The sequence below is a fragment of the Marmota marmota genome, unplaced genomic scaffold (assembly GCF_001458135.2).
Source record: "Marmota marmota marmota unplaced genomic scaffold, marMar, whole genome shotgun sequence".
NCBI lineage: Eukaryota > Metazoa > Chordata > Mammalia > Rodentia > Sciuridae > Marmota > Marmota marmota.
This window is the reverse complement of record NW_026000229.1, coordinates 48275950-48288905: the sequence shown is the minus strand read 5'-3', so window position 1 is coordinate 48288905 and position 12956 is coordinate 48275950. Positions and strand designations below refer to the sequence as shown.

The 12956-nt window shown below is 36.6% G+C and overlaps 1 long non-coding RNA gene across 1 annotated transcript in view; it reads left to right on the top strand.

The window, feature by feature from the left end:
* The window catches only part of LOC125613361, a 17605-nt gene extending 5781 nt beyond the window's left edge, over positions 1-11824 (top strand). The window contains exons 2-3 of the long non-coding RNA XR_007343906.1: positions 10141-10147; positions 11811-11824. This is a non-coding gene — a long non-coding RNA (uncharacterized LOC125613361). The remainder of the gene's footprint in view (positions 1-10140; positions 10148-11810) is intronic.
* Positions 11825-12956: the final 1132 nt, after the last annotated feature.

Here is a 12956-nt window from a genome sequence, read left to right as displayed (position 1 = left end):
ACATTCTTTTCAAGATGATATATTTTGTCTTCTTTGTCTGAGGTCCTCTCTTCCAAGTGGTCTAATCTGTTGGTGATGCTTTCAATTGAACTTTTAATTTGGTTTATTGTTTCTTTCATTTCAAGGATTTCTGTTTGTTTATTTTTTATAACCTCTATCTCCCTATTAAAGTAATCTTTTGCTTTTTGTATTTGTTTATGTAGCTCTTTCTCAAAATGATCTTTTGCTGCCTGTATTTGCTCTCTTATAACATACTTTAATTCATAGGACATTTTAATCATGTACATCCTGAGCTCCTTCTCTGTCATTTCTTCTGCTGTGCTGGCCATGTAGTATCTTGATATGTTTGGGGTACTTTCTTCCCTTGTCTTTTCATACCGCTTGTGTGTCTTTCCTTCTGGCACTGTGGATGCAAGGCATTACCTGTTTTACCTATAGGCTTATAATGCCCCTGTAGGGATCCAATACCACTCCTTTGAGGTGAAGGACAATGTTATCAGATCCCAATGTAAACAGTATACACCCTAAAAACAAATGTTTGCTATTAAGACATATACAGTTCGGTAACAAGGTACAGAAATGGTGAATTTAATTATTATCTACAATATACTCAGTAAGTTTGTAAAAGGGTTTAGAGTTTCCATGGTGAACAAAGAACCAGGAGTGAGGAGTAGGATGATAAGCTGAGGAGGTAGGAGGTGAGGATATAGAGTTATTATATCTTAGGAAGTGTGAAAGAGAAATCCTAAGAAGAAGATTAGTAACAGGAGAAGGGAGAGGAAGTTATTTTGTGTAGACAAGTGAGGAGACAGTAGAGTACATAAAACAAACACACATATATATTAAGAAAAATAAAAAATGTTGAAATAGTAGAAATTGGTGAGATAAAAGGGAAAAAAAAGAATATACACAACACAACTGTAATATACTATTCAGACATCCCAGTCCTCAAAATCCTAATTCATGCAAAGTACTTGATTTCACATATGTTGGGGATATGAGGGCAGGAGAATAGAGTAGGAGAGGAAGAAAGAAAAAAAAGATCTTGAAGGAAGATACAGGGCTTGCTTGGTTGGAGATCAGTATCTTTCCTGCTTCCCTTCTTATCCAATAGGTGGGGTCAACTGTTGTTAGCTGGTATCTCCATCCTCAGGATGGTGAAGGTTATCAGGGTGTCACTGTGCCAGGTTAGCAACTGCTGGGGGGAGGGGGGAGTTAGAAACTGGGTACCTAGCCAGCCAGCACTCCAAATTGGGAGTCCTTCCCCCCAAGATGGTGATGAAGGTGACCCAAGATGAGGGCACCTGCTTTCAGCAGTGGGCTGTCAGATCATGTAGGGGGAACCAAGTGATGGCGTTAGATGATGAGTTCAGAGTCAAACTCTGTGGCATGCAGTGTTGGCTGTCAGCTGACTTCAGAGCCTCTATGAAGTTCTTGGGTATAGGCAGGCCACTGCATGCAGTATCTCCGCTGCAACTGGGGGAGCCCCATGTGGGTAGATGGGGGTCCACACAGAAGTGGTGGCCAGAATTCCTGCTTGTGGGAAGCTGCCGAGTGTCCTTCATGGGAGCAGCATCCGTGATTTCCACTTGGGTGAGTGGCTGAAAGTTCTGTGTGGGTGCTGATGGCAGGCAATGGTCCCATTCAGGTACCTGGTAGTCCTATATGGGTGAGTAGTTGGGAGACCAAGGCAGGAAGATCACAAGATCAAGGGCAGCCTCAGCAACTCAGCAAGACCCTATCTCAAAATAAAAAGGGCTGTGGGTATAGCTCAGTAGTAGAGCACCCCTGNATATATATATATATATATATATATATATATATATATATATATATATCACATTTTATTTATCCATTCATCTACTGAAGGGCTTCTAGGCTGGTTCCACAGTTTAGCTATTGTGAATTGTATTGTTATAAACATTAAAGTGGCTGTGTCCCTGTAGTATGCTGTTTTTAAGTCCTTTGGGTATAAACCAAGGAGTGAGATAGCTGGTCAACTGGTGGTTCCATTCCCAGTATCCCAAGGAATCTTCACACTGCTTTCCATATTGGCTGCACCAATTTGCAGTCCCATCAACAATGTATGAGTGTGCCTTTTTCCCCACATCCTCGCCAACATTTATTGTTGTCTGTATTCATAATAGCTGCCATTCTGAATTGAGTGAGATGAAATCTTAGAGTAGTTTTGATTTGCATTTCTATAAATGCTAGAGACGTTGAACATTTTTTCATATATTTGTTGATTGATTGTATATCACCTTCTGAGAAGTGTCTGTTCAGTTCCTTGACCCATTTACTGATTGGATTATTTTGAGTTCTTTATACACCCTAGAGATTAGTGCTCTATCTGATGTGCAAGTGGTAAAAATTTGCTCCCAAACTGTAGGCTCTCTATTCACCTACTAATTGTTTCTTTTGTTGAGAAGCTTTTTAGTTTGAATCTATCCCATTTATAAATTCTTGATTTTAATTCTTGTGCTATAGGAGTCTTATTAAGGAAGTAGGGGCCTAATCCGATATGATGGAGATTTGGGCCTACTTTTTCCTTCTATCAAATGCAGGGTCTGTGGTTTAATTCCTAGGTCCTTGATCTACTTTGAGTTGAGTTTTGTACATGAGGGGAGATAGAGGTTTAATTTCATTTTGTTGCATATGGATTTCCAGTTTTCCCAGCACCATTTGTTGAAGAGGCCATCTTTTTAAAATCCAATCTGCCAGTCTATGTCTTTTGATTGGTGAATTTAGGCCATTAACATTCAGGGTTATTATTAAGATATGATTTGTATTCACAGCCATTTTTGTTTGTTTTTGGTATTTAACTTGAATTGGTTTCTCATTTGATTAGTCTTTCCTTTAGTGTAATACCTCTCTTTGCTGATTTTAATTGTTGTTTTTCAATTCCTCTTCATGAAATATTTTGCTGAGGATGTTCTGTAGTGCAGGCTTTCAAGTTGTAAATTCTTTTAACTTTTGTTTATAATGGAAGGATTTGCTTTCATCATCAGATCTAAAGCTTAATTTTGCTGGATATAATATCCTTGGTTGGCATTCATTTTCTTTCAGAGCTTGATATATGTTGTTCCAGGATCTTCTAACTTTCAAGGTCTGGGTTGAAAAATCTGCACATAATCTAATTGGTTTCCCCCTATATGTAATCTGATTCCTTTCTCTCATGGCTTTTCATATTTTCTCCTTATTCTGTATATTAGGCATTTTTATTATAGTGTGCTTTGGTATGGATCTGTTGTGATTTTGTACATTTGGCATTCTGTAAGACTCTTGAATTTTGTTTTTCAAATTCATTCTTCATGTTTGAAAATTTTTCTGATATTATTTCATTGAATAGATTGATCATTCCTTTGGTTTGGAACTCTATTCCTTCCTCTATCCAAATAACTCTTAAATTTAGTATTTTTATTCTATCCCATATTTCTTGAATGTTCTGCTCATGGTTTCTTACCATTTTCACTGTGTTGTCTACATTCTTTTCAAGATGATATATTTTGTCTTCTTTGTCTGAGGTCCTCTCTTCCAAGTGGTCTAATCTGTTGGTGATGCTTTCAATTGAACTTTTAATTTGGTTTATTGTTTCTTTCATTTCAAGGATTTCTGTTTGTTTATTTTTTATAACCTCTATCTCCCTATTAAAGTAATCTTTTGCTTTTTGTATTTGTTTATGTAGCTCTTTCTCAAAATGATCTTTTGCTGCCTGTATTTGCTCTCTTATAACATACTTTAATTCATAGGACATTTTAATCATGTACATCCTGAGCTCCTTCTCTGTCATTTCTTCTGCTGTGCTGGCCATGTAGTATCTTGATATGTTTGGGGTACTTTCTTCCCTTGTCTTTTCATACCGCTTGTGTGTCTTTCCTTCTGGCACTGTGGATGCAAGGCATTACCTGTTTTACCTATAGGCTTATAATGCCCCTGTAGGGATCCAATACCACTCCTTTGAGGTGAAGGACAATGTTATCAGATCCCAATGTAAACAGTATACACCCTAAAAACAAATGTTTGCTATTAAGACATATACAGTTCGGTAACAAGGTACAGAAATGGTGAATTTAATTATTATCTACAATATACTCAGTAAGTTTGTAAAAGGGTTTAGAGTTTCCATGGTGAACAAAGAACCAGGAGTGAGGAGTAGGATGATAAGCTGAGGAGGTAGGAGGTGAGGATATAGAGTTATTATATCTTAGGAAGTGTGAAAGAGAAATCCTAAGAAGAAGATTAGTAACAGGAGAAGGGAGAGGAAGTTATTTTGTGTAGACAAGTGAGGAGACAGTAGAGTACATAAAACAAACACACATATATATTAAGAAAAATAAAAAATGTTGAAATAGTAGAAATTGGTGAGATAAAAGGGAAAAAAAAGAATATACACAACACAACTGTAATATACTATTCAGACATCCCAGTCCTCAAAATCCTAATTCATGCAAAGTACTTGATTTCACATATGTTGGGGATATGAGGGCAGGAGAATAGAGTAGGAGAGGAAGAAAGAAAAAAAAGATCTTGAAGGAAGATACAGGGCTTGCTTGGTTGGAGATCAGTATCTTTCCTGCTTCCCTTCTTATCCAATAGGTGGGGTCAACTGTTGTTAGCTGGTATCTCCATCCTCAGGATGGTGAAGGTTATCAGGGTGTCACTGTGCCAGGTTAGCAACTGCTGGGGGGAGGGGGGAGTTAGAAACTGGGTACCTAGCCAGCCAGCACTCCAAATTGGGAGTCCTTCCCCCCAAGATGGTGATGAAGGTGACCCAAGATGAGGGCACCTGCTTTCAGCAGTGGGCTGTCAGATCATGTAGGGGGAACCAAGTGATGGCGTTAGATGATGAGTTCAGAGTCAAACTCTGTGGCATGCAGTGTTGGCTGTCAGCTGACTTCAGAGCCTCTATGAAGTTCTTGGGTATAGGCAGGCCACTGCATGCAGTATCTCCGCTGCAACTGGGGGAGCCCCATGTGGGTAGATGGGGGTCCACACAGAAGTGGTGGCCAGAATTCCTGCTTGTGGGAAGCTGCCGAGTGTCCTTCATGGGAGCAGCATCCGTGATTTCCACTTGGGTGAGTGGCTGAAAGTTCTGTGTGGGTGCTGATGGCAGGCAATGGTCCCATTCAGGTACCTGGTAGTCCTATATGGGTGAGTAGTTGGGAGACCTATTCTGATGCTGTGGCCTGCGGCCCCAGAGAGGCACAGGACCCTGATTCCCATGTGGGAGCAGAAATATCACTCACAGAGAAACAGTATTCTCACTATTTGAGTCTCAGGTCACAGAGCGACACAGAATGCTGCCTTCCTCTGGTCCGCCATCTTGGATCCATGAAATTTTTTACTTAAAAAAAAAATTTAGAAAAGTATAAGAAAGAAGACAATAAATCTATATTTTCACCATGCTAACAATTTAAAATTTTGTTATATTTCCTTTCAGACTTTTTTCTGTGTATTTATTTATGAATTTGCAAACATTTACTTACATTTAAAAATTAATATATAATCCTACTTCATATCTGCCCTTTTTTACTTAACAATAAAATAGTAGAAATTATTTTTTACATCAATATGCACAAACACACCATTTTTTATTTTAGTATTTTATTTATTTATTCTGATTTGTTATATATGACAGCAGAATGCATTACTTTATATTACAATATAGAGCTCCATTTTTCATATCTCTGGTTATACATAAAATAGAGTCACACCATTTGTGTCTTCATACATGTACTTAGGATAATGATGTCCATCTCATTCCATCGTCTTTCCTACCCCTATGCCCCCTCCTTTACCCTCCCACCCCTTTGCCCTATCTAGACTTCATCTATTCCTCCCATGCCCCACCAACCCCATTATGAATCAGCATCCTTATATCAGAGAAAACATTCGGGGGATTTGTTTTTTTGGAGATTGGTTTGCTTCACTTAGCATTAGATTCTCCAACTCCATTTATTTACCTGCAAATGCCATAATTTTATTTTTTTTTTAATGCTGAATAATATTCCACTGAGACTCACACCATTTTTAATGTTGTTATTAAAAAATAATGTTAAGCCTCTGTAGATGAGTATTTGGTTTGGTAGATTTTTATAAAAAGTTATCTGATAACTGATTTATGTAATTAGTGCTTGATAATTATTTTCTTTGAATAAATATCTGTAAGTGAAATCGCTAAATAAAGGAGTAAATACCTTTTGAAGATTTTTTTGTTTACAAAAAAAAACTGTTCTTTAGCTCTCTCTGTGGCCTGATCATTGGGTTACTTGGTTCCCATCGCCACACTCTTCCACCGATGTTCTGCTTCACCTTGAGCCCCAAGTAATGGAGGCAGCCTTCTATGGACTGAGACCTGTTGTGCTTGAAGATGAGAAAGTCAAGATCAATGACAACCTATAAAGGATGACTGTTCAAGACCATCTTACTGGAGGAAAAATTGGTTGCAAAATTTCTGCAACTTAAGAAGAATGAAGTGTATATTCAGCAAAATCTATCTGATACATTTAATTTTATTGGAAAATCTATTTTTCAAATTATAGGCATGTCTCTACTTTTCAATAAACCATTTCAGCGCCCCCCCCAAAAAAAAACTATTCTCTAGAAAGATTTTGTCTACCATTGGCAGTATATGAAACTATTGTTTTTTGAAGAGTAGATATTATTATTTTTAAAAGTACATATTTTTTTATTCTGAGAATGAGAGAGTAATATTGTTTTTATTTGTTTTGAATTGTTAGTGAGATTGTACATTTTGCATGCATTTATTGGCTACTGGGATTTTTTTTCCCTTTGTAACTCTACTTTGCTCAGTTTTCCATATGGGTATTAATATTGCATGTATAAAAGCTTCTTTTCACAATAAGATATACCAAGGTTCTGATTGGCACTAGGATAATGACGATTGCCTGAAACTAAATTTGCACACATTCTTCCCCAAATCCTAAGTCAAAAAAGAAGAACAAATAGACCAAAAAGGACTCTGGAGAAAGAGAGTACTCCATAATTTAATTTGCTCATTAATTGAAAAATAAACAATAAGCTTCAACAGAGATACTACTAGACTTCTTGTTTCCACTGTAAGGTGATTGATAAGACTGTAGTGAGAAGATAGCCTTAAGACACTCTATGGAAAAGAGATGAGATGAGTGGAGAACAGATACAAAACAGAAACAAATGACTTCCTAAAAGATAAATTCTAACAATAAGCAATAAGATGATAAAAACAAATTCAGAACTTATTGAATCACAGATCCAGTTATAGGGAATTTAGCAAAACTAGAAGTGATGATCTTGAAGAAGCATTACTTCTGAAAGAAAAAAAAAGAGAATATATACTTCTAGTGTATGAAAGTGAAAGAAAAGGGAGAAAAAAGAAAGAGAAAGGCAAAAGAATCACAAGACATTTCAACAGTTTCACTGCCCATGACCACAATGTCATTCATTTAAAAAAAAATACTTTGGCTGGAAATATATATCAGTAGAATGCTTGCCTCACATGTACAAGGCCCTAGCAACACACACACATACACACACACAAAAAGAACTATACTTCACTATAGTGATAGGAAAGAATAAACTTGGACGTTCGACCTCTATAAACTAGAAGAAATCAGAACAAACCTATTCATATTCACTACAATAAGAAAGTAGAATAAGGCAAACCAAAATATTTTATCCCCCCCAAAAAAATTCTCCCAAATAAATTACAAAACAGAAGAAATTTGTAACACAGTACTCCAAATGGAACTATGCTACATCAAACATTTATTTGGGGGTTAAAAACATACTTATCAGAAGACTAAAAACTACCAACAGAAACATACAATGAAGGGAAGATATGCAACAAGAGAGAACTAAATGCAAGAAAAAGTTGAAGAAAAAGAAAAATATTCCCTGAGAAATGGAGAACAAATTACAAACTGTCCAAAGTACAATAATTTCAAATGCAAAAAAGCAAGAAAACAAAAAATATAATAAACATTAGATAAAGAATAAGTTTAAAAGCTCTGAGAGAAAGTGGTTGAAATAAAAGATTGGCAAATAAGACCCAACAAACATACAATTGGAGTCTCTGAAAAAGAAAAACAATATTTTGTGGAAATAGGTGATAATATAAATAGACCTATAGAAAGAGCTTGCTGAATACTTAGGAGAACTTACTCAGAATAGTTAACACTGAGATTACTTCACTCTACTTTAAAGGGGGATGTATTGGTATGCTTTCTATTACAGTAACAAAAGCCATAAATAATCAGCATATAAAGAGAAAAGTTTATTTTTACTCAGAGTTTCGGAGGTTTCAGTCCATTATTTGTTTCCTCATTGCTCTGGAGACTGACTCACGGCAGGGCAACAGATAGCAAAGTATTCATCTCAAGCTGGGATGCAAACCAGAGGAGGAAGAAGGGGCTGAACTCCCATTATCCCTTCAAGGGCATGCCACCCAGTGACCAGAAGACCTCCTACTAGGCTCTACCTCTGAAGGTTCTAGCACCTCAAAATATCACCAAGCTTTTAAAACATGGACCTTTGGAAGATACTCAAACCATAGCATTCTTTCCCAAGGGTATACATGATTAACTTTATACTTCTTAAGTACAGAGAGGGTAAAAAGAGGAGAGGAAGAAACTTCAAGTTAGCTAAGGAGGCTAAGGAGTGAAGGGAAAGAAAAAGTAGTGCAAATGCAAAACATAATAAGATTTAGAAATTAGTCCAAATGCATCAATAATCACCATACATGTAAATGGTCTAAACTATACAATTAGGAAAAAAATTCATAAGTATTTAATAGTATGCTATTCATTTAATGTTTTACACATGGATGTTGGTATAAGGATAACCAAGTAGACCAAATGAACATAATAATCAAGTTTTAAAATTAAATAATTTAATTAAAATGCTATTTCTGTTCCAGCTATTATGACAGATTGGTAGAGAAAAGGTAGAGTATTATTATCTGTGTATTATTCAAGTTAAAAAAAAATGACTACTTACTCCTCACTACCCAAGTATCTATTCCAGATATTCCAAATAGATTCCAATTGCATTCCAAACAGTTGCTATATTTTACATATAGCAAAACTATAATTTTTTTTAAATAAAAAAAGAAAATTTATATCCTCAAGGTAGCAAGAGATTTCTTAAACAAAACACAAAGTATATAAAGATGCACAAGAAAAATTATAAATTCAACTATTATGAAACGTGAAATCTTAAGGTATCCAAAAATACAATAAAAGGATAAAAATGAGTCCTACACTGCAGAAGATATTTATAGTATATTTAAGTGATGAAAGGCTAGTATTTTGAGATTATAAAGAAGTTTTACAAATCAATAAAGGAAAGGTAGTCTAAAGAAAAACTGAATCAAATATATGAACAAGAGGAAACCCAAATGTCCCACAAACTTTAACAACAAAGAAAAAATAGAAAGGGGAGAGAGAATAGAAACAGAAAGAGAGGACTAGCAGGGGTAGAGGAGAAAGAAACAGAGAGAGAAGATAAAAGAGGGAGATGAGAAAGGGAAAAAATCAATTTCATCTAGATCAGGCAAAGGCAAATTAAGACTATAATGAAACACCATTCCACATACACCAGATGGGTGAACATTTTTAATTCAGCTAATACCAATTACTTGGAAAAACAGTTTGGCATTTCCGGGCAAAAAATATACACATATTTCCATGACTCCACAACTCCAGGAAAAATGAACTTATGTACCAAGAGATAATAGTATTCACATTAACATTGTTTCACATGGCAAAATGTCCATCAACAATAGCAGAGATAAATATATTTCTGTATATTCAGAAAATGAGAATTACACGTAGTGAAAAATGAATGAACAAGTACTTGCAACAAAATTAATGATTCTTAAAACCAATGTTGAGCAGAATAAGCAAGTCTCAGAAGAATACATGCAGGATTATTTCACATATCGAAAGCTTTTATAAGTAGACTAAATTGGATGATACATGTATTAGGGATATATAATTAGGTGATAAAGCTATGAAGAGAAATAAGAGAGTGATAAACACAAAATTCAGGACAGTGGTCACCTCTCCATTGGAAGATGTTTTAGTGAGAGGTGCATGGTGGGCTTATAAATTACTGGTACTATTCTACATCTTAAGCTAGGCATTGGGTATGCAACTGTTCATTTTTAAATTGTAGATAACTTTAAATATTGTGTGTATACTATCTGCTACAGTTAAGACTCAAAGGGTAAGTATTGTAGTAGAAGTTTCCTTTTGGGTGCCTTCTACTGGAATACTAGCAGATGAGCTTTTTAACATTTAAACTTGCCTCTCTTGGAAATCAGAATCAAACCAGGCAGGCTCCAAGCCTCAGATTTCTGAGGCTGGATGAGGATTTTACATGTGCTATATGCTTTGGTTATTTAAATGACAAATTTTCCTTATCTGCTATGAGAAATTCATTTATGAAGCCAAAAGACACAAAGCTTGCATTTGACTAATAAAATATTCTGTGTGCCTTATCTTCTTTGATTTTTCACACACTTGTACAACTCCTGGGAGAGCAACTTCTTACTAGCACCTGTGTGCACTCGTATAAATATCTAATTCATTTTCATGGAGGATTAACATATATTCTATTCTAAACCATTTTGGCCAACTGTCTGATTTCCACATCTGTTGGCAGGATCCTGATAATTCCACTAAGCAGGAGAGAGGGAAAGAATGATATATTCATATACGATAGACAAATTTTAGACAGTGGGGAAAAAAAAGGAAGAAAATGAAGAATATTTTGAAGGAAATTTTAATGTATATTCTCATGTTAACACTAAGTATATAATAGACTAACTCAAATTCTTTTACCTTGGCTACTACTAACATTTATTTAACACATGTAAATTCTACCTTTGTGTCTCAAATGCGTATTTTTCAAGACTGAACCCTTACTAGCATTTACTTTCTTAAGTGGTTATGTATCTCCCCCATTCATTTCTGTAGTTGGGGACTGTGTTATTATATCTATAATGATTTCTCCTTGCAAACACTCAATACAGGCTTATCTCTCCTAGAGCAAATTGGGTCCCTAGTCCCAGCCTGTCAAAACAGTGTCTCTGGTTCTATTTCTTCTGTGGTTTGTGGGCAGCTGCTGACTGTGCCTATACCAAGTACCCTTCCCCCTCTGCCATCAGAATCATCATTGTTCTGGGAAACCAACTCCCCCAGACCATCCTCACTAACCACTGTACTGGGCATATGATACAACCTGGCCAGTCAGACTGTTGCCATGACCTGAATTCACTGATTGGTACAGGCACGGGAAATAGTTTGAAAGGAAGCCAATCAAATTCCTCCACAAAATTTTTCTTCCAAAGCTATCAGAAAGACATTGTCTTCACCTTAGACTTTCAGTATAGATAAAATAAGAGTCTGAATTCTCACAGCCTTCTTGTCCATCACCTAAAGACAGATTGACCAGGAGACAGACAGCAAGATCAGCCCTAACAACATAATTGAGCTCTTGGATCCAGCCATGCCTGAAATCAGCATCTACCCCAGGACCATTTCGTTATATCAGTCCAAAAAGAATTTATTCTGTCCCTAAGGGATCTAAATATTGTTTAGTTTTGTTTTATCTAAGAAGTGTTATAGCACAGTGACTCTAAAGACCACAAAATGCAGTGTGATACCATGAAAGGTTTGTGTAAAGCAATACACTGGCTTCAAAAGCACAGAGGCAACTGCATTTTGCTGCAGAGAAAATCTACAACAATCTGGGGGCCCAGCAACTGATGCAGGTGTGCAAGAGATGAGTGTATTTAATGAAGAAAGCACAGCCAAATCAAAAATCACACTCCTCAGACCCTTCAATTAGAGAATTCTTTCAATATTTGCACACATAATATCTTCACTGCCAAATCAATAAAACATGATTTTGATATGGACCTGTGTTGAGAATTTTCTGTTTCTCATGTAACATTCTTTGAACCAGCCAGAGGCCCCACCCTAGAAATGAGAAACCCAAATAGAAAATGTGGGCCCTCCTTCATTCTCCATGTTTTCTGAAGAGAAGAGAAAACAGTTCCACCTAAGGAATGAAAACTTAAAATGCCTCAGAAACAAGAGCTCCCTGCGATGGGAAGAGAAAGGAGGAGAAGATATTAGGTTTGGCTGTGACTTTCCATTAATGTAATCCAGATGTGGGACTAGAATCTAGGGAACATTATCTTGAAACCCCCACTCCACCATGTGAAGAAAGTCTAATGCTTTCCCTAAGATTTCTGTGAATTCCTAGGTCCCTCATGTTCTCATGGCCACCTGCAGAATTCCTTCTGATTTTGCATCATCTTCTCATCTTCCAATCCAGGTAAGGAAATCAGCCACTTTTGATGATTTCCATACCAAACAAACAAGCAAAACCAGAAACACTCACAAAAGCCTCCATGTGAGCAGATTCTTGTTCCTCCAAGAACACATCCTTGTTCCTCAAAGTCCTCCCTCACTCCACCAAGCCATTCACCCTCCTCTACCCTTCACCCCATCTCGTTGACTCATAGCGGCATATAGTTCAAGTGCAAAGCTGGCCATCTATCTTTGCTGTTGCCCCATTTACAGTATATACAATATTCTGTTGCCTTCTCAGTATTTACTGGCTGAGGGTTTCATTACATGTTTTCCTATACAAAGCAGTAAAGAGGCTGAGTGTGGTGGCACACCTGTAATCCCAGTGACCCAGGAGGCTGAGGCAGGAGGATCACAAGTCAAGGCCAGTGTCAGCAATTTAGCAAGGTCCTAAGCAACTTAATAAGACCCAATCTCAAAATGAAAAGGGCTAGGGATGTGGCTCAGTGGTTAAGCACCACTGGGTTCAACTCCCAGTACAAAAAAAAAAAAAGGAACAAAGAAGAATTTTGGTTTGGGATGTTAGGATGACATCGTTTGCTACTATGATATGGTAAGAATCAAAGACAGCAGAAA